The sequence below is a fragment of the Lithobates pipiens genome, unplaced genomic scaffold (assembly GCF_037356315.1).
Source record: "Lithobates pipiens isolate NorthernLeopardFrog02 unplaced genomic scaffold, aLitPip1_a1.2 Scaffold_8, whole genome shotgun sequence".
Lineage (NCBI taxonomy): Eukaryota > Metazoa > Chordata > Amphibia > Anura > Ranidae > Lithobates > Lithobates pipiens.
In genome coordinates, this window is record NW_027507903.1 from 134,180,278 (window position 1) to 134,203,757 (window position 23,480).

The following is a 23,480-nucleotide window of genomic DNA, read 5'->3' on the forward strand; positions in this document are numbered from 1 at the left end:
TGGTACAAGTCCTGGCATGAGTAAAGTCCCTCAGGACCGTCCTGATGCGGGTCAGTTTATCCGGGGGAAGGCTGGCCTGCATGGTGTTAGTGTCTAGGCTGACCCCGAGAAAGGTGATAGCCTGCGACGGACCCTCCACCTTGTGCTCCGCAATGGGGACATTAAGGTTACCGAAGACTCCCCTCAACTTAGCCAGATCTTGTGGGGGAGAGCCGGGCGGCTCTATCAGCAGGAAGTCATCCAGATAATGAATGACTTCCCGACACTGGGCTACATGTAACAAGATCCAAGCAAGAGCCTGTGCGAAGGTGTCGAAGAGCCAAGGACTACTCTTGGACCCGAACGTGAGCTTAGTGGCAAAGTAGTACTGCTGCCTCCACTTGATTCCATGCCAGCACCAGAGGGAAGGATGGATAGGAAGAAGTTTAAAAGCATTTGAGATGTCGGCCTTGGAGAGCCAGGTACCTGTACCTGTCTTAAGAATGGCCTGGATGGCCATGTCTACTGATGCATATTTAAGGGAGAACTCCTCAGAGGGAATAAGGGAATTGAGACTGGGGACCGTAGAGGAATGAGGCGCTGACAAATCATAAACCAATCTGAGTTTATTAGAGAACTTGCCCTTGACAAGCCCAATAGGGCTGACTCGCCAGGTGACGAATGGGGGCTGTATGAAAGGGCCGATGACAAAGTCCTGATCTAGTTCAGATTGCAGCAGTTGGTCGATGGCAAGCTCATCCGTGGCTGCTGAGCGGAGGTTCTGGCACTCGTGTGTGACGTGAGGGAGAGAGATGAGTCCAGTGTGAAAGCCTTCCGTGAAGCCCTGGACGAGGAAGGTGGACAGTGAGGGGGTAGGGTGGCTGGATAGGTAGACGCTAAGCCACGACACATTGAGCCGGCTTAGTCAGGACCTTTTGAGCTGCTTGATCTCACACATGAGCCGGGGGTGAGCTCTATGACATTGGGTGCACACATGGAGCAGCCTACACTGGCTGAAATTACACGACCCACTGTTATAATTATTGCAGATCGAAGCACCGCCCATGGTTTTAACTGGGCGCCCTAGCTTATCGGTCTGTGGCGGGCGAGCTGGCACTTGCAGGCCCTGAGCGGCCCCCGAGGTAGATGGGCCGACGAAGGGCGGGGCTGCCACTGAGGTAGCGCACCAGGCCGCAGTATGTGTTGCTGACTGGCAGATTGTACACAGAGGGGACCGAAGCCCCGCGAAGTGGCGGCAGAACAGTTCTGTGTCCATTGTGCTCCAATCCGTAGGGGTCTGGAACTGGGAAAGCCTGGCGGCTGCTTTAGCGGAGAAGGATCGGTGGTAGTCATAAAAAGAAGATCCGCCGTATTTGTAGCCCAGGTCAACTACCACATGGAGGTACCGATCCAGCTCCTCCCTCCTGCCAGGGGAGGCCGAGCAAATGATGTCCCTCATCATGCCAAAAGCTAAGGTAAACTCAGTAACTGAGAGCTTCCTATCTAATCTGGAGTCCTTAGCTTTGAGGACCACTGATACGTCCCCCCAAGTATAGGCTTTATTCTCTGCCAGCTCATGAATTGAGATCAGCAAGGAAGCCAAATTGACGTCCTTTCCCTCTAAAATGTCCTTCCTGATGTTTGCTGACACCATATGCGATGGGAACACTATCGGTGCAGCTCCGGGGATACCTGCAGGAGGGCTCACAACTGGTAGGGACGCTGGTACAGGCGGAGAGACAGAGGGTTGGGTCTCGAGGAGGGCTACTCGGCCCTGCAGATCTGTCATCGAGGTCGTGATAGATGACACCAGGGTGTGGAGCTGGGAGATAGAAGAGGCGATGGAGCCTAAGGAGGCCTGCTGAGTAGAAGCCTCCACCGCCGCGGGAGGAGGAAACAGGAGCCGGAAAAGCTCTGCCTTTCTGGCTGTTGCTGGGAAGGGGACACCCCTGCGTCTTAGCTCGGCTGTTAGCCTGGGAATGGTCCAAGCTCTGAAGGCCCTTTGGCTGCCATTCTCTGAACCGGATGGAGACAATGGAGCCGTGAGGTCCTCGCTGCCGGCCTGGGACATGGTGGCGGAAATTGGGTCTGACGAGGCCACAAGCCCTCTGATGCGATTCTTTCTCCTAATACGGACCTATAAGGGGTGAGATGGATTACAACTGGTTGGAGACTCCTAAAGAAATACCTGTTTCAAAGAAGGCAGCTTTGCTGAAGGGCATTTCCCGCTAGATGATTATGCTTACCTAAGAAGGCACCGTCTGACCAGGTGCAGGCTGGACCTACTGAACTCGACTGACCTGAGGAGATGAAGGTGAAGTTTGTTTGAGACTCCCACCTGACGAAGGCTAGCTAACAGTGGAAGTGAGACGTCACACACGAGATAAACGACACCAAGGAAGGAAATAAATTTTCCTCTTTCCCACCCCCCTGAATCGCCCCCCCCCCCCCCTTTTTTTTTTTTTTTTCCCTTTTTTTTTTTTTTTCCTTCCCCTCCTTTTTTTTTTTTTTTTTTTTAGTGAAATGAGGCTGATGAGCAAGGCCCCCCGATAAGAATCCAACGTTGAAAAACCAACTGGACTAGAAGCGGGAAGTAACACGTGACCGTGAAATGAGTGAATCTGCCATGACAGAGATCCGAATCGCCATGCCACAAACTTGCGACCGAGCACGAAGCGGAACCTGGAGCATGTACTGAAATGAGGCCATTCCTGGGGCACGCCGGAACGAATTTGGTCCATGAACATGACTATTCGTACCGGAACGTGATAGGTGAAATGAAATGAAACCCATGACAAAGACTGGAATCAGACGACGAGCCCAAGCACCTAACAAATGAATCCCGTCTTTGGAGCATGTACTGAAATGAGGCGTAGCAGCTGGGCACACCGGAACGAATTGGTGCATCAAATAAATGCAACGAGATTCGAATCGGAGTGTAATAAGTGACAGAAATGATATCCCATGACAGAGACAAGATTCAACGACTGGACTGATGGTAGCAAATAATGAATCCGTCTCTGGCGCATGTACTGAAATGAGGCGTAGCAGCTGGGCACGCCAGAACGAATCGGTGCATAGTAACATGCGACAGGATTCGAATTGGAGTGTAATAAGTGACAGAAATGATATCCCATGACAGAGACAAGATTCAACGAGTGGACCGATGGTAGCAAATAATGAATCCGTCTCTGGCGCATGTACTGAAATGAGGCCATTCCTGGGGCACGCCGAGACGAATTGGTCCATGAACATGACTATTCGTACCGGAACGTGATAGGTGAAATGAAATGAAACCCATGACAAAGACTGGAATCAGAAGACGAGCCCATGCACCTAACAAATGAATCCCGTCTTTGGAGCATGTACTGAAATGAGGCGTAGCAGCTGGGCGCACCAGGACGAATCGGTGCATAGAGGAATGCGACAGGATTCGAATTGGAGCGTAATAAGTGACAGAAATGATATGCCATGACAAAGACAAGAATCAGGGACCGAGCGTGAACCTGCAAGTGATTCCGTCTCTGGAGCATGTACAGAAATGAGGCCGAACCCTGGGGCACTTCAAAGCGAATCGGTGCACCAGCGGTGCGACAGGATTCGCGACGGAGCGCGACTAGTGACAGAAATGATATTGGAGCAGCAGAAATGACTGGGACTGAAATGTTTGAACGAGGTGAAATGAGACACATAACATAATTGCAAGAAATGAAGAGACACATTCGAACTGGAGCAGAGCAGCGACACGTGCGGACTGATTGCCTTGTCGTAACAAGCAGTCGGCTGTGGGTCGAACGATTCGACCGCTACAATAGAAATGCACGGCAGTCGAACGGTTTCGAATGCCGTAGCTGCGAATGAATCGCCTGTCGTGGCGTAATCGAACGTGTCGAATGATGACAACGCCTACGTCGAAAGTAGCATACAGTGACAAGTGTACGAGGCCACCGAAACATTCGATATGACAGAACAGAGCGGCTTGTGCGTACAAGCAAAATAATGGTACATCGAAAACGTAATAAAAGAGGGTGCCGAAGCCCTACCTGCGACAGCCGGCCCGAGCGACAAATTCGATGGGTGCAGCGACGACGAACCTACGGACGCTGATGGACGAGACGGGATTGTCGAATTGAAGACGAAAACGCGGGAACCGCCGAACAGGCTCGCTGCGTCTGATCTGGATAGTCGGCCCTTGATATCTGACGTGTCAGATATCGCGCACCGGAACCGACAAGGAAGATGGGCGGACGGCAGGTTATATACACCACCGGGCTCCTCCCATAATTTCAGGCCACCATACTGGCCTTTCTATATATATAATGCTTGATTTTGATGTTGCTTTGTTCTGAGAATAGCCTGCACAGAGAAGATAAAGCAGTTCCTGGCAGGGAAGTGGAAGAGGGGGGCGTTAAAATCAGAGTTTAATGCTGAGCTTCAGATAGATCCTTCACTGGCAGAATTAATGTGCTGCTATATATAGAAGCCTAGTGTTCCTAGGGGGAAACTTAATGATGCAATGACGTCACTGCAGGTCAGCTCCAGACTGGTGGAAGTCAGTTGCATGCATCTGGCTGCAGAATATTAGCAGGATTGGAAGGTACAAGCAGGGAATCACAGTCTCTACACCAAGAAAAAGGCAGCTTTGCTATGCAATGCTTTGCAGTCACATGCAGCTTATTTACAGACTCTCTTCTACTATCCCTAGATTAGTCATATAGCTCATATACTTGGATACAAGAGCCTGAAAATGGGGAAGAAAAAGAGAAATCCCACATCTAGACTTTGCCTTCTAAACTGGAATTTGTTATGAGGTATGTGTCTTTTACTTTCTTTAATACATTTCATCTATCAGTAGAACATACATGTAGGATCTTTGCATCCCATGCCTAGCAACTGCTGGTCCTTCCACGTATGAGGATACTGTGATTCTTCACAGTGATTTCTAAACTTGACACATATGTGTACATCAGCGTCCATGAAGATGCTGCTTTAATTGATAGTGCTGCAATTCATTCTATTTACAAGCCACTTGTAAATAGATTACTAGATTAAATATGATTCCAATGAAAATCTTGATTTTCTGTTTTTAATGTCGACCTGTTGGCTTTGGTACTCCAGTTTCCCACCAGTTGCCATCCTGGTTCAAGAATGATCCTAACAGCATGATTAAATAAAAGCAAACATCACCGGAGCTTTTAACCCATCTGCTCTGATTCTGTAAAATACAGAATTCACATTGCTTCCAAAGGGATAGATCTCTTTGATAAATCGGAGGCTGTTTGTATGAGACATTCACAGAAGCTCCCATCACATACAGGATATCTGCTACCGGCCATAATGGAAAAAACATACAGTAAACATACACCATGAACAGTATGTCAACTAAGAAAGGCTGATGAGAACATCAAACATCTCTAGTTTGGGTGTTTTGGTAATATATATGTATATATATATTATATATATATATATATATATATATATATATATATATCTATATATATATATATATATATATATTAAAATTTAAAAAATTAAAGGGATAAGGAATGTAATTTTCTTTTAAAGTCATAATGAATACTCCTTTTACAGCACAGCATCTGCAAAGGAAAAAAAAAATGAGAGCAAGCATATAGATGTGTGTCATACTGTTTCAAAGTGACATTGCTGCACCAGATACAGAGCAATGAGTGAAAGCAATGTTCAAAGTGCTAGAGCACATAGCAACCAATCATTGCTCCTCTTTTGTTGTCACGATTGCTCTAAACTGATCAAAGGTAAGATTTCATTGGTGGCTATGGGCTTATACACTTTGCACATCATCACTGCTCTTTAAACTACCGTATTGGGTAATCCCATATGTACAGCAAAATGCCACATCGTATGTCTCGTATTCACAGACGCAATAGAAGGTCTGTTGGTTTTCCCAAGCAACACTGCGCTGAATGAACAGCTGGGTTTTCCGCTATACGCCTGCATCCACAAACCCTGGGTAGTTCTTTTAGCTAATTATCTTCTGCTCATGATAGATTATGACACAGCCATCACCCTGATGAAAAATTATTCATTCTACACTCCGGAAATATGCTGGTTTGTAATCTCTTGCATAAAAGATAATGTGTTTTACAGCCTGTTGTCTGTCATTTAGATTATTATAAGGACATTTATTTGCCTAAGTCATATCTTTATATTTTTAAGGCAATTAGTCTCCAACCTCTGTCTAATGACAATGTTAAACTATTTTACGTCTGAAACTTGCAGTTGATATACTGTTGATATACCGAGAAAGTAATTGTCACTTTAGCGATGAATAAGTTATGCACTTAATTATGTAAGGTGGCAATAAAAAGAAAAAAATAACTTTTTATGCACATGATTGGATGTTTGAGACAAACATTGGTCTTCGACACCAAGAGTACATAGAATTCATTTAGTAAATCACATTGAAAGCCTACACCATGTATGCATTTATTTTCAGATATTTCCCTTGTAGCAAGTTGTTTATAACCACAGATATGCAGAATTATACAGTGTATCAGAAGGATTGATTGATTGATCAATTGATCAATTAACTGATTGATTTATGTATTGGTTTCATAACAGAAAAGGGCATAGGTAGACCGATTTGTATGGCAACTCTTCTTTGCCATACAAATTAGTAGGGTTGGTGATCACCACATTTTTATTTACATGCAAATTCCCAAGTAAAAGCATGCATACAAAAGTGCCCATTGCCCCAAAAACCTAAATATATATCTTCTGTGGGAAGGCCCAGCTTATTTGGATATAGATCTTTTAAATAAACCTTACATTTCCAAGATACAGTTTAATCAAGCGAAAACAGGTTTGTATGCGGCACAACCTTCCCACATAATAACTCTACCCGGTGGTCAGACCTCAAGACTGCCGACACCTCCAACGTACCAGAATAAGGAAAGGGATGGTCGGCACTTGACATCCAAAAAATAGTATTCCTTTATTACAAAGACATGTACAATCCCGTAAAAGCAGCCTGCGCGTTTCAGATGACAGTCCTTTGCCATGACTAAGGCTTAACATCCGAAATGCATAGGCTATTTTTACAGCATTGTACATGTCTTTTCAATAAAGAAATACTATTTTTTGGATGTCACCCTGTGTGCTGACCATCCCTTTCCTTACTGTTTAATCAGACCTGTTTTACTGAGAGTAGGCACCTCAAGGTGCCTAGAGATACTGGTCTAGTGATATAAGAGTTTCCGGGATGCCCCATACCTGGGCACTCCATAAACAAATTACATCATGCAGAAAATTGAGGATTCTTCACTCCCTACAGTTTAAGACTTGTCTGTTCTGACTATCGGTGGAACACTTGAAGAGTCACACTTTTGAACTGTGAGATGCATGTGGATGTGTCAGGTCTTTTGTTGTAAAAGAATGGATTCATAATATGGGGGAAGTAAGTGACAGTACCGGAGCTTACAAATAAATCAAGTGACCTTTCCAGGATGGGATGAATATAGATGTCAAACTTGAAGACTGCAGAGCACACCAAAAGAAATGCAAAGAAAAAACATGTATCAGTAAAATAAAATAACATTTCTTTACGTATCAGACTATCATTCACAATACACAATTGCTTGTCACGCAGCTTGGCAGATTCCACCACCCACCCTGTGAAAGGCTTGTTTTATTTGCACAGATCTTGTCTGGCTTCATTTCCTCCTAAATGCCTATGAGTCCTAGTAGAAAGTCATTCATTGCTTTGAGCCTTTGCTCCAGATGTACATTTGCAGCAGTGATAGGGTTAGATGATCCAACCTTCAGGTCCAAGACTTCTACCCTTAAAGACTTGGCCCTCCCACTCAGGGCTGGTGCAAGGATTTTTGACACCCTAGGCGAAACCTCATTTTGCCGCCCCCCCCCCATTGGCTCCACCTCCTTTTCCCTGTCCATGTATACGGTGGGCTAGGGTACTATAGGGACAGGCTAGGGTACTATACGGACCAGCTAGGGTACTATAGGGACAGGCTAGGGTACTATACGGACTGGCTAGGGTACTATACGGACTGGCTAACTATGCAACTGCCTATCTGTACGAGCAGAGAGATACACTAGTGACAATGCTTTATGGGCTCCTAGTAAAAATAATAATAAATGCACTTTTTTTAACTGCAAAAATATCTGCTTTTATTCTTTTTTTACAAAGCTGAACTTAAACCTCCACACCTCAAATAACCCCCCCCCAAATCTGTTCTCCTATGTACCCCCCAAATCGATTCCCCTTTGTACCCCCTCCCCCACACACGTATTAGTTCTCCTCTGTACCCCCCAAATCTGTACCCCCTCCCCCACACACGTATTAGTTCTCCTCTGTACCCCCAAATCTGTACCCCCTCCCCCACACACGTATTAGTTCTCCTCTGTACCCCCCAAATCTGTTCCCCTCTGTACCCCCTCCCCTACACACACATTAGTTACCCTCTACACACGTTCTCCTCTGTACCCCTCAAATCTGTTCCCCTCTGCCCCCCCAAACACACACTAGTTCTCCTCTGTACCCCCCCCCCCCCACACACACACACACATTAGTTCCCCTCTGTAAAACCCCCCCCCCCCACACACACACGTTCTCTGTAACCCCCAAATCTGTTCCCCTCTGTACCCCCCCCCCCACACACACACACATTAGTTCCCCTCTGTACCCCCCCCCCCCACACACACACATTAGTTCCCCTCTGTACCCCCCCCCCACACACACACACATTAGTTCTCCTCTGTACCCCCCCAAATCTGTTCCCCTCTGTACCCCCTCCCCCCCCACACACACACACACACACACACATTAGTTCCTCTCTATACCCCCCAAATCTGTTCCCCTCTGTAACCCCCCCCACACACACACACACATTAGTTCTCCTCGGTACCCTCCAAATCTGTTCCCCTCTCTCACAATACAATGCACCAGCCGTGGCAGCCTCACCTCGAGGAGAGCGGCGCTGCTGCCTGTCCTCCCACCACACAGTGACATCCCTAACAGTCCAGGAAGAGGGAGCGGAAATTGCGGCAAGCCCAGACCCAACATGCAGGGCTTCCATCTCATCTGGCCACCCTACACACAGTAAGGGGTTCATGCCTCCACCCACCTTACTCTCCTGTCCCTGTGTGTGTTGAAACTTGCACAGCACAGACTTACGACTTACTTGGTTCCGCCTGCTTCACGATCACTGTTTGCTCCTCCAGCCCTCCGCTGATAGAAGAGATCATGACATCCCCCAGCCCCGCCTCCTGCAAGCCGCCGTTTCTCTTAGCTGTGCTGACCGGCGGCGCTGCCTGTGTCTCCGGCAAGATCCTTTGTAATGTCATCTGGGGTGAGCGAACCGGCTACCGCCCCCCCCCCCACGTATCGCTACTATGCCACTGCTGTCATCCATCCCTGCCACCATGGCCGGCCGGCCAGCTTGTCACTTCCTTCTCCCGCTGGCTTGTTCGTTTTGCTGGATGCTTCCCCAACTTCTTCCTCCCAGGGGCTGTAGCTGCGCCCTAGGTTGCAGTGCGCCCTAGGCGGCTGCCTAGTCCGCCTAGTGGTAGCACCGGCCCTGCTCCCACTACTGACTAATGAGAAGAAGGTGCCAGCCTCCCCTGCAAGCAGAGCAGAGGATGAGAAAAAACTAGGCGCTGATGCTCAAGGTAAGTACTTACCACAGTATGTGTAGGCACCCTGAGGATTATTCCCTCTGCCCATAGCAGCTGGTATGTTTTTTTGTGGTTTAACATAACAAAAAGAAAATATGATTGCAGTAAGCAACATTAAATTGAAAGTCCCTTACCTACCAAAAATGTAATTTTGTTTGGCTAGGTTTCTAATTCAAAGATCCAGGTCAAAAACCACTATCAGGATCTGGATTTTCTTTTTTCTTCTTCAACTAAATTAATTCAGCTTGGTGAAGGACAGCCTCAGTCTGTGATTGGATAGCGAATGGGGATCAACACAACAATGAGATCAGTCCTGTGCCCTCCCCTCCTCTCAGCCAGCTCCCTATGTACTGCCTAGTGTAGTAAACCCTCATAGGCTTTCAGTACTGCCCCTTCCCTGTACAAAGTTCCGCAATATAGTATATTGAAACTAATCAGTAGGGATGAATGAAGCCAGCTAAGTTTGGTCTGCAGTAGGTTCAGCAAATCCAGTGCAAAGTTCCCGAACCCCAAACATAGTGCCAAACTATTCAAGCCTATGAGAGCCAAATCTTGTCATTTTTTTCTGCCACATTTGCAAGCTAATTTAAAAAAAGAACAAAGGTAGCTGGCAATTACAATGAGTGACATGTACCAATGCAAAAAATATTTTTTAAAAATACTGTTCAGTGTGTGGTTTTTCATATGTCTTAATGGACAACATTGAAAAAAACACAATTCCTTTAAATAACTTGCTTCGGGGATGCTTTAAAGCTGTACCTGAAGTTATAAAACAATACACAGTAGTCCTTTTAAATTAACATTTACAAAAGAAAAACAAAGAAAAAATAGCGTGGGGTATGCCTTAAAATTTCTACCAGGCCCTTATCCAGGAATGCAGCCTGGGTGGCCAGGAAAGGGAGGTCAGCAAGCATGTGCCCATCCCGCTATTCTGGAACCACAACAGGCCACATATCTTTCAAGATGGGGATCAGCTGCGGCCAACCTTTTGTTCCTTGCAAGACCTTTTCCTAGTGTTAAGGGAAAAGGGCTTTTTCCCCACATCCTGTCCCCAAAAAGGGGGTTTGTGGGGGAACTTCTAGAAGTCCCCTTTAAAACAAAGGAGTCCCCATATATCTTAAACCATGGGAATCAGTACAGGGTACATTATTACCGCTTATTACTTATTCCCAACAAAAGAAAATGTAAACAAACATAATGGGGTGGATTTACTAAAGGCAAATAGACTGTGAACTTTGCAAGTGCAGTTGCACTTCTTTTCCTTAGTAATTGTAAATGTGGTGAAGTTTCACTTCATAAAGAATACCCAATCAGATGCAAGGAAAAAAAAACACAATTTTGCTTCCACACGATTGGATGATGGAAATCAGCATTTACTAGGCTCTGGGTAAAATGAGTGCCACTGCACTTGCAAAGTGCACAGTTTATTTGCCTTTAGTAAATCAACCCCACAGACATTGTCAGAGTCCTTTAACAACTGTACTACGGCCGTACATTGAAAAACTACAAAATGGTGAACATTTATTTCTGCACTGCTATTTATAAACATAAAACAACCCAGGACAGGCATTGTTCGCCTTAAAGTGGTTGTACACCCTGAACAACCACGTTTACCTACAGGTAAGCCTATATTAAGGCTTACCTGTAGGTGCTTGAAATATCTCCTAAACCACCACGGTTTATGAGATATTTAGAAAAAAGCAGAGCGCAGATGACTACGGCGCATGCGTCGATGTCTACAGGGCATGCGCACTTTAGAAAGGGCACATCGTGCCTTTTCTAAATGGTTGAACAGAGTCGGAGATCGTGGTCCCAGAAGGAAGAGGGGTGAAGATGGACGCTAGCTGCTAGTGGGGACAGCAGTGACATCACAGGCTTTGGTTTCAGGTAAGTGACACATAATGGGCTACTATGTGATGCATAGTAGCCTATTATGCTTTAGCTAAATAAAGAGGAAGTAAAACCTACTTTAATGGCTGTGATGTGAGCAGTCATTGGTGGCTCAGATCAAAGGCTCAGTGTACAGAACCAATATGAGATCACTCTCTGCATCTGTATATCTCAGCTCCATCCTATCTCTGTGGTGACTGTATATTAACTCCTTCACCTCCCTTATCCTGCCCATCTGCACATCAACATAAGCTTTGACAAGTAAACCTGGAAGCTGATTGGTTACTATGCACAGCTGCACCAGATTATGTGTGTACCCGTTTTAGTAAATCCCCCCTGTGTTTTATCCACCTCAGTACAAGCATTTTTCTTCATTTCTAAAAAAAAAAGTGGCAAAAAAACAGATCACTTTGGAGTGTCTACTTTCCAAAAAGGGGACATTTTGGAGGTGTTCATTTTTATTCTGATATATTTTATAACAGAAATTAAGGGCAACAGATTATTTTTCAAATGGTTTGGCCTTTTTTCCTTTATATATAAAAAAAACAATAAAAAACAGTAGTTATTACATATTACCAAAAGAAATGCAATATGAATTTAATTTGGGTAGAATGTTGTATGATGGAGTAATTGCCAGTTCAACTATTACAGCACTGAAAATTGAAAAATGGCCTGATAATGCACGGGTATTACAGGCTGGAATTCAAGTGACTATTAACATTTAAATAAAAAAATATGTAAATAATGCCCTTCAATGAAATCACAATGACCCGCCACCCAACAATTTTATCCTGCCACCATGATGACCCACCATTTAAAGAAGTTTTCCCACTGCCATTATGACCTGCTATCCAAAAGTGTTACCCCTCCACTGTGACAACCCATTGCCTGACAATGTTGCCCAACCACACTACTGCCACTAAATGACAAATCCCTTGTAAACAAACAAGCCAGGGATCCCAGCTGCTGTGTTTACTTTCCAGCAGCCCCAGGGATCTGTCATTAGGCGACAGTAGTGTGGCAGGGCAACGTCATTGGACTGTGAGTCATTGTGGCAGAAGAGAAACATTGTGGTGATGGGTCATCATTAGGGATTGGCCTGATGTTCAGGTCGAACATACCGTACATTCAACACGAACATCGGGTGTTCGCCCGTTCGCCAAAGAGCGAACATTGCGGGGCGTTTGCATCAAATTCGAGCACCATGGAATGCCCCATAATGCACTGCAAGATCGCAGTGCATTGCTTTATGATGATTGGCCAAAGCATGCACCTGACCTGCATGCTTTGGCCAATCCCAGCGCCCTCTGCTAAGAGACCCATAATTTAATGTAATTTAAATGGGGCAGCATCTCAAAGTATATCTCAACCTGGTTGAGAAACCCTCTGCATTGGACTGGATAACGCCCAAATGGCTGGGGAAGTGGAGCGGAACCAGACATACGTCTTATAGAGGTAATACTCGAGGCGGGTGCCTGCAGCAGCAACAGGGACAGCCTGCAACACAAATTGTACTGGAGCAACCACAGTGGGAGAATCCAGGTGAGCCATGGCAATCTGATCCATGCTGTGATCCTGCACATCCAATCTGGAAAAAATATTACCAACAAGTGTCTTGACTTCATCTTCTGAATTCATGACCTTCACCTACTGTCAGAAACAATGAATCAGACTGAGACAGAAGTACAGTTAAATCACACTTGTTTAATAATAATAAAAAAAGGTAAACAGAGTAAACGTATTTAAAACATAGCCAGGGTTCAGGAACTGGAACGGATAGTCAGACAAGCAAAAACATCAGGGAGCCAGAGATGAGCGTAGTAGAACAGCAAGCAGGATCTGGAGCCAGAAGGAATGTCAGCCAAGCAAGTCTTTAACAGGAACGCAGGAGAGCATCTCTAGAGATATGACCAAGGCGAAGGCAGAGATCATCTGGACTGGATGGCTTAAGTAGACAGGACTGACAAGTAGGATATCATCAAAAGGTGTGTCACTGTGGAGAGATAGAAGCTGGCAATTAGCCTAAAGCTGTGAGAAGGAAGGGCTGCGCTCATGTTACAAGAGTAAGGTTGCAGAACCCATCCTGCCTTCGCAGTGGGAGCAGAGGATGAAGCTTTTTCAGAAAGGTTTGTGCAATGCATTTCCAGACCCTGGGAGTTTACAATTTCCTGGTGCTGGATAACATGTTGCTGAGGCTTCATTCAGTCAGAGGAAGAGCGGTGGCTGGCTGACCGATGCCTTTAAACAATTTTTCAGTCCTCAACACCAAGGTCTGATTGTTTCAAGCAACCATCGCCAGCATCTGCATTACATGTTGCAGGAATATCTGGGGCAAGAGCAGACTTGGAGACCTTTCCAACAGAGCATGCACTGGGTTATTTGGTCTTGAGAATGGACCACTGGCCAGAACTTGCTCACTATGCAATTGAGCTACTGGCCTGTCTGGCACCCAGCGTTCTTTCTGAACGCACATTCAGTGCTGCTGGTGGGTTTGTAACGGATCATAGAGTGTGCCTGTCCACAAACTCCGTTGATAGGCTCACATTCATAAAACTGAATCAGTCTTGGATCAGCAGCTATCATGCACCAGATGCTGATTTAACTGATTGAATTTTCTATGGATGTGGGAATCCCTTGAAGACTGCCTATGCTAAGTGACTATCCTATTCCTCTTAAATCTTGATGGTGCTAGCTTCCAAGAATATTTTTGGTTTAGGGCACCACCACCACCACCCAAGGCCCGATTTTTCTGTCCATTTAACAGGGGCATATCATTTAAATTTTTGATCTAATATTTTACAGCAGGACCCGTTCCTGAGTATCTGTGAGGGGTTACAGTGTTATGGCACCACCACCACCACCCAAGGCCCAATTTTTCTGCCTCTGTTTAACAGGGGCATGTAATTCCAAATTTTGAAATAATATTTCACAGCAGGGCCCGTTCCTGCACCCAAACAAATTAACTGTGAGGGCTTACAGTGTTCTGGTACCACCACCACTACCAAAGGACAATTTTTCTGCCCTGTGTAACAGGGGCATGTGATTACAATTTTTGATATAGCATTTCACAGCAGGGCCCATTCCTGTGCTCACCAAGAGTAACCGTGAGGGCTTACAGTGTTCTGGTACCACCAACATCTAAGGACCAATTTTCTGCAGAGTATATAGGGCAGGCTGTATAGTATATATACTGCTGTTCAGAGTATATAGTGCCTGGGGGCCCCCCACATCATTTTTTTATTTGGGTGCCATTGGCTCCCGTTGCTGTCAATCAAAGTCAGTGAGCCAATGAGTAGAGAGAGAGGGGGTGGGGCCAAGCCACAGCTCTGTGCCTGAATGGACACACAGAGCTCAGGTGCCCCCATAACAAGCTGCTTGCTGTGGAGGAACTCGGCGGGAGGGAATAGCCAGGAGTGCCGGCGAGGGACCCAAAAGAGAAGGATCTGGGCTGCTCTGTGCAAAACCATTACACATAGAAGGTAAGTATAACATATTTGTTATTTCTAAACAAAAGAAAAAACAAGACTTCAGTATCACTTTAAAAAATGGGGGAGGGGGCAATGTTGCCCTGCCTCTACTTCCAGAATAGATGACAGAATCCACAACACTGCTAGAATGTCAGTATACAGCTGGGGATCCTAGATGACATACCGTATTTATCGGCATATAACACGCACTTAACACGTAGGTGCGTGTTATACGTTGATCCCCCACCATTTCTAAGCTTCTCTGCTGTTATCGGCGGCTTTTCGGCCGCACTCGCCCGTTCTCGGCTATTTTCGGCCGCACTCGGCCATTCTCGGCTATTTTTGGCTGCACTCGGCCATTCTCGGCGGCTTTCGGAAAGCCAGAACCCGCCGTGAATGGCCGAGTGCAGCTGAAAGCCGATGAGAACGGCCGTATGCAGCCGAAAATAGCCAAGAAAGGCCGAGTGCGGCCGAAAATAGCCGGAAGCCGCCCAGAACGGCCGACAGCTACCGAGCGCCGCCAAGATATACAGGACATCTGTATCTCAGTGGCACCAAGGCTGCAAATGATTGACAAGGCTGCAATGCAAGGCTGCAAATGACTGACAAGGCTGCAATGGAAGGCTGCACATGATTGACAAGGCTGCAAATGACTGACAAGGCTGCAATGGAAGGCTGCAAATGATTGACAAGGCTGCAAATGACTGACAAGGCTGCAATGCAAGGCTGCAAATGACACTGACAAGGCTGCATTAATGGGCATTAAAATGTAAGTTTTTTTCCTTAACCTCCCTGGTGGTATGATTATTTCAGATTTTAGGTGCTGAAAGCGGTACCATTATTTTGCATGGAAGTTTGGCGTTTTATATTGTAGGCCTGTAATTCTTAGGAATAACTCACTAAAATCTGTCCAAACCAGAGTCTAGTAGACATCTCAGGTATGATAAAGTAAAATAATAAGTAAATAAATAATAAGTAAATAATAACAAATAATAATAATATAATAATAATACTTTTTATTCAATAAATTTTAGTAAATAATATAATCAAAAACACTGACATTTTTTTTTTGCCAGACAAGGGTGCAATATTGGTAGTCATATTGCTTCAGTAAATGTTCCGGGTATGGAAAATTTTAAAACATGGTACAACACAAAGTCCGACGTCACAGTCAGGACAGTAGAACCTGGTTTCTTTTCTGATTTTCCTTCCAGTGTCATCACGCTTAGAGCAGCAAACCACACACACCCTTGTGGGTGCTGCCTTCTTTTCCGTTGGTGGAATGTGGTCCATAAAGTGCCAACCAGTCAGGCGTTCTGGGTTCACAACACCAGCAGCACGACGTCCAGATCTGTTTTGGTGTCGTTGGTGTTTGGTGCTTGACAAATATAAGTTCGGCAACGTTGCAAACAAAGTCTGCATGAACAACAGGCTTGTCACTCTTTTTTTAGAAGAATGAAAGCATTCCACAGGCACTGCTCCAGATGCTGCCTAAAGATTTTTTTGTTATTTTTTTGTGTTGCTTTCTCATGGCTGGGTAAAAAGTCATGGCCTGGTAAGCTCGGTCAACACCTTCCATAGTATGGTTGTAGTCCATCACGACTTGGGGTTTCATTATGTCTTTTCCACCTTTTGTGTGTACCATGACAGTAGAGGTGTTGTGAATAGTACTCATTAGGCACACATCTTTTTTGTCGTGCCATCTCAGTGCCATCATTTTGCCTTTCTGCCAAGCAACTATTTCTCCTGCCTTGAGATTTTTATTGCCAAAGGTTGGTGGCATGTCACGCCGGTTAGCTCTAACAGTCCTGTATGCATCTGTCTTATGCTGTAAAAGGAACTCATAGAGTTCTGGACAACTGTAAAAATTATCTGTGGTTACACAGTAGCCCTGATTCAGCAGTGGTTCAATCAAAGTAAGAACGGAAGCGGTTGCATAGTTACTGAATCTTTCATTAAACTTGGTTCCTTTCCCAGTGTAAAGTATCGAATTCCATATGTAACCAATGCTGGATTCACAGAGCATGAATGATTTTATGCCAAAACGTGCCCTCTTAGCCCTTGTACACACGGTCGGACATTCTGACAACCAAATCCGTTGGATTTTGTCCGAAACTGTTGCATACACACGGTCGGACAATGTTGTTGGAAAATCCGATTGTACATAACGTGATGACGTTATTTCGTTACGATGGGATTCAGGCTAGTAGCCAATAGCTTTGGTCTAGGAGTTTGATCTGAGCATGCGTGGCACTTTGTCCGTCTGAGTAGGCTACACGTGATCGGAGTATGTCCGATCGGAGCAGGTTGTCGGAAAATTTTATAGACAAGTTGGAAAACTTGGTCCGTCGGATATTCCGACGGAAACAGTCCGATGGAGACCACACACAGTCGGATTATCTGACAATACGGTCCGATCGGACACATTCCGTCGGAATCTCCGACCGTGTGTACAAGGGCTTAGACGCAATATACTGTATCCAGCTGAGTCTTCCTTTGTAAGCCGTCAGACTTTCGTCGATACTGATGTCTCTATCGGGTACATAGGTCTTCTGGAAATTTTCCTGAATAATTTGATATACCCCCCAAATCTTTTTGAGTTTTGGGGCTGGATGAGAAGTCTCGTCAAATTCTTCATTGTTCTCAAAGTGAAAATATTTCATAATAAGAGAAAATTTGTACTCCAACATGACGGTGCCAAAAAAAGGAGTGGCTAGTAATTTGTTGGTTGTCCAATACCACTTCTGCAGGGGTTTCCCCATCACTCCCTGAAGAATTATGAGGCCCAGAAACTTCCAGATGTCCTCCTTGGTTACTGGTTCCCACTTTCTGCTCCTTCCAAACCTCTGATGTGTAGCAGCTTGTTGTTCCTGGTACCGATTTGTCTCCATAATAATTTTTTTTATAACCTCATCGGTCAAAAAGAGTTGAAAGTATGCCAATGGGTTGTCATCTTCCACATCCACTTTGATACCAGGTGTTCCAGTAAATGGGAATCTTGGGGGCGCTGCGTGCTCCATACCGCAGTCAATCGAGCACCAAGTCCACACATCACTGGGCAAAGTCACAGGATCATCGCTAAAAAAATTGCTTTACGTGCCTAATGACGAACTTCCCCACGAAACGCTATCACTCACTTCTGCAAGAGATTCTGTATAAATGTCGTTGTTTTCCAACAGGTCATATGCCGCTTTTGAGGTAGAGGCGCGCTTTTTTGATGCCATGGTCGCTCTGCATTTTCCAGACACAAAGTACAGTAAAATTGCAGGCAAGGGCACTGGATAAAGCACTGGGGGCAAGCTAAGGTCAATTTTATTTTATTTAGTAATGTAATTCAATAGGATTACAAAGTATCAGTGTGTTTGTGTTTTATACTTTTTGAATTTGCCGCTGGTTCCACCTCCCTGCGTTGCTACGCTCGTGCATTGGGCGGTAGATCCGGAAGATTCGGCCGCTGTACACAACGGAAATACATTGCGGGATCCCGGGAACAAGGTAAAAAACGTCTTCCAGGATCCATCAATGCGATCCCGAGTGTGGCTCGGGGTTACCGGTGCATGTACCCTAAAGGAACAACATACCTGTGCTGTTGCTTCGGAGCTGTGTGCCACAGCCAAGACTCTGCGCGGGAGTGATGTCATTGCGGATCAGATGCCCAGAGTCCCCTAACCAGGATGGAAGCCTCTGCAGTGGTGACAGCATGCCGCTGGAGGGCTTAATTTTAAGGTAAGTCTTTCATAATGTTCTAGCATGCAGTGCATACTAGCACATTATGTTATTGCCTTGCAGGTGGAAATCATTTTTTTTTTACCTTTTTTTTTTCTATTCTTTCTTTTTTTCTTTTTTTTCATTCTTTATTTAAATTTTCAATTTTCCAACCATAAAAAACAAGAAGGAATCTGACATTTTACACAAAAATTACATCACTTATACATCGACAGTCCCCTCCAAACCCCTCCCCACTCACCCCCCCCCCCCACCACCTCCATGCACGTCTCCTCTTCGCTATAGGTCCACCTGATTGGCCTTCCTCTTTCCCTTTATGCTCTTTCCAGATCGAATTTTCTCAGGTTATCTCCCACACATACCTCCAAAAAATTTTAAAACGATCCCAGTCCTTCCATTTATCTATCCTTTCCACTTCCTTTTCCCCCTCCCTCTCTTTATCTTGCTCCCTCTCAATTTTTTGGGTGTAATTTACTCCATTTATCCACTTACTTATCTTCGGGCTTTCTGGTTTATGCCAGTTTTTTGGGATCAGTCCCTTAGCTATATTTAATAGAATTGGTAACAACAAAGCTTTGTATGATCTCATCGGTCTGTCCGTCCCATGGAACAGACAGGCCCATGGGTCAAGAGGGATAATCTCCCCTGTTATCTCTTTTATCAATTCTATCATCTTTATCCAATAATCTTTTATGGTGGGACATTCCCACCATATATGTAGCATTGTACCTACCATTTTACCTTATTACAGAGTTTGCTATCGCTTTAAACCTGGTCGTTACATGCTTCTACATTTTGTAATCAACTAACACTGCTTATACTGCCTTATTAAAAAATATAATGCAGTTATTAATTACATTAGTTTTAGGACAGTATTAGACCACGTTCACACTGAAGCGCTTTTCAGTCGCTTTCACGCTAAAAACAGCGCCTAAAAAGCTCACGAAAATGTAGTCCATTAAAATCAATGAACGCTTTTACACTGGGGCAGTGTGCTGGCAGGGCTGTGAAAAAACCCCTCTCCATTGAAATGAATGGAAAGCTCTTCAAAAGCGCCTGAAAAGTGCTCAGTGTTTTTACATATGTTTACATAATATGTTTTTACATATTAAACTTCATATTAAACTGAAGTTTAAATGTCCATGGCACCACCAAAAATCCTGCACAAATACAAAGCTGCACCACTCAAATGTATGCATTTTATTAAATGCACAAGAACACAACAACATAACTAAATATAATGTAAATCCTAGCCTGAAAATCAAGATTACATGTACAGTATAAAAAGACCCAACCCTAAACTATAAAAATATCTAAAAATGGCTCATTCATAAACATTCCTCCTATATAGAGAAAAATATTAATAAATGAACAATGACATACAATTGTGAAGTAATGAGCACAACAGACACAGAATATTTTATATAATAAATAATTATCATAAAAAAGATGGAACTTCTCAACTGTTCTAAAACAGACCATCTTACTGAGGAAAGATTTTGATCTAACCGCACACACTTAAACATATATGACAAATAATTGTAAAACAGATCAGCATAATTTATTTGTAAATGATTTATAATGGAATACATTATTTATCATGAGATAAATGTATTTATAATACATGTATTATTAAATTATATAAAAGAACACAGACATATGCATATGCAAGAAATAATAAAATACAAATATGAAAAATATGAGATTTGAAATACAAAATACATGTGTTGACAATGAGTCCTTAGTATGCTGCAAGAAAAATAAAGGGGAAAATATAAGTATTATCCTATAGTAACTACCTCTATAAACCCTGTACTGTGTACACACTATAAATTAACCTCTTAGGCGCATGCACGGCGCTCTGTGAGATGGACGCTTAATCACAGAGCTTCATCCTGCTCCGTCCATCAGGCGCTCTCAGTAGCGAGCGGCATCACCCCAGAGAAGCCAGCATGGGAGACAACTTAGACACCCGCGGGAACCGTTTTATGCCAGTGGGGTCTGCCAAATGTGACTTATCGGCCAAGATTTGAAGCACTTCTAGGGGCAAAAGAAGAATCCAAGATGGCGGCGGAACGGCCACTGCAGGAAGCAGCTCACACAGGGATCCCTGTCTCATCACCATGCAAGAAGAGGCATGTGGAAGGGCCCCCATTATCACATCACTTGGGGGCTAAACTCCTCACAGCCACATTATATCTCTCTCATGTTCACTAAATTTGCAGAGATGCTGGACAGGAGGCTAGCTCAGACCACAGCCAGAATTACTCCTGACGTTAAAATGGATCTCCAACTTTTGGGCTCTCGCTTTGAGACCATTGAAAACAGAGTAGATGTCATAATAGACTGCGTTAACCAGAACACAGACCGTATCCAAGATTTACAATTAGAAGGGGCCATGGCCAAAATTGAAAAGCAGGTCGAGACGGCTCAACCTTACAACCAGGGGCCTGCCCGAGACATTTACGGATATACCGGAAGAAGTGAACTCTCTCATTAGGAGCCTTATTCAAGACATCCGAGCCCACAAACTGGAGCTTAATCGGGCCCAAAGGACCCTGGGACCCCCCCCCCCCAACCTGATGGACTGCCTTGTTACATTGTGGGCAAGCCACACTATTATAATGTTAAAGAGGAAGTCATGAAAAGGGTGCACTCCACAAATCCAGATTATGGGTCATCCAATCCAAATCGTCACCGATATCTCCCCATACACGATTCAGAGTAGGCGAGCACTCAAACCCCCTTTGACAGAGCTGACACAGAAGAACATCAAATACTGGTGGCTTTTCCCCTTCAGCCTGAAGTTCAAGTTTAACAATAAGCCCTTCAGATTTTCTACATTTCTGGAAGAAGAGAATCTTCTACAGAATCTCCAGAGATCCATCTTCTCTGATGCAGTCTTCAACCTCAAGCCTAATCCCCCCGTCTAGCCCACTCACCTCTCTGTGGCAGAAGCCTAAAACCAAAAAAGCCAAAGAAGGACTACCCCCTGATTTGGAGTATTTTCTCACTTAACTCGTTTAACCCCCATTCTTGAGGCTAGGTCCCTATGGACCTTACAACATTAATGCCCGCCTGGATCTATGAACCCATTGATCTCACAAAATTTCTGTTCCACCTTTATAACAAGCCTATTCCCTTCAACTTTTCACACTACTTTTATACTAACTGGTTATAACTAACCCCTCTACATATATTCTTCTTCATCGGACATGGATTACCTCAAGGCCCACATGGATCTACTGAATCAAGCCTCGGACTATTCACTAAGGAGCAACGTCCACTTTTTTTTTTATTCAGGCCTGCCATGAAACTGTGAACTATTTTGCCACGTACACACGAGCGGACTTTTCAACATCCAAAGTCCGAAGGACTGAGTCCGTCAGACTATCCGATCGTGTGTGGGCTGCAACGGACTTTTGATTCGCCAAAGTCCGAAGGACTTTAGAATATGGAACATGCTTCAAATTTTTCCGAAAGAACTCCGCCGGACCCGGTCCCCTTCGAAAAATCCGCTCATGTGTATGCTACTCCGATGGACTAAAACCGACGCTAGGGCAGCTATTGGCTACTGGCTATGAACTTCCTTATTCGAGCCGAGTCGTACGTCATCACGTTCGAATCCGTCGGAGTTTAGTGTGATCGTGTGTGGCCAAGTCCGCTCAGCCGAAAAGTCTGTCAGAACTCCGTCGGAATTCCAGCAGAACTCCGACGGAACTCCTTCGGAAGTCTGTCGGACATAAGTCCTCTCGTGTGTACGGGGCTTTTGACTTTATTCGGTCCAGCTATCCCCCTAGGCATGTATGCTGTTATTACAGTTTTCCAGGGGCCACTCACAATCCTAGTCCCCCCTAACAGTAACCAGGTGGTAAATTAGCTATTAAGGCCTCACAAACTTCGCACTCTGGTGCTCCCTCTGTTCCCACCCCACATCACTCCCTGTAATCCTGAGTACCCTATCCCCCTTTAGAGGGATCAACCCCTACCTAATAGAATCTTTTCCTTTCTTCTCAGAATCCCCAGCATTCATCACACCTGCCTTAGCTTAACTTCCATTGAATTTTCTTAAGTTACAGTTGTTGAGGGTGATGCCTCAAGGTTTATACAAGTTTTATTGTTCTACATAAGGGAGTGATGTGGACAGAACGGTACTAGTGCACCTCCTCCTGTACACGGAGATGCATATTTTTTGCTCTACTAATCAAGATCCCTCCCACAAGATCCCCCCACTGGTGGGAGGGAACAATTTTTGTCTCTCTGGGTATGGTGGACATACTCTACCTATACCCTTGGGGAACTATCTTATTCTTTCTCTCACTTGTCTTCTATTTGTTTTTATTGTTTTGTATTAACTTCTATTTTCTTAGTGACATGTGTGCTCTAGTGGCTCTGTAGGACCCTGGATGGCGTTGCAATGGACTTACACTCCCGGACTCTTAATTATTCACCAGGCTGAAGGTAGGTGATTGGGGCTCATTGGCACTCCCTCCTAAACTGCTCCATGGATGACCTTAACACACCTAAACCCTCCTTGCGCATTGCATCACACAGTGTTCAAGGAATTAACTTGTCTATTAAATGGCAGAAGATCTTACAGTACTACCATGACCAAAAAATAGACATATTGTTTCTACAAGAAACACGTTATCTGAAAACCTATTCCCCCTCATTCATTCACACGAAATTTCCCAAGTTCTGCCTGGCAAATGCTGACAACAAAACTAAAGAGATAGGTATAGTTTT

The 23,480-nt window shown here is 44.7% G+C and overlaps 1 long non-coding RNA gene across 3 annotated transcripts in view; it reads left to right on the forward strand.

The window, feature by feature from the left end:
• Positions 1-4,508: 4,508 nt before the first annotated feature.
• LOC143962992 (uncharacterized) overlaps positions 4,509-23,480 on the forward strand; it is a 93,802-nt gene continuing 74,830 nt past the window's right edge. Inside the window, exon 1 of one of the 3 annotated variants that reach the window (XR_013270852.1) lies at positions 4,509-4,790. This is a non-coding gene — a long non-coding RNA (uncharacterized LOC143962992). The remainder of the gene's footprint in view (positions 4,791-23,480) is intronic. The other 2 variants (XR_013270853.1, XR_013270854.1) reach the window with 2 other exon arrangements.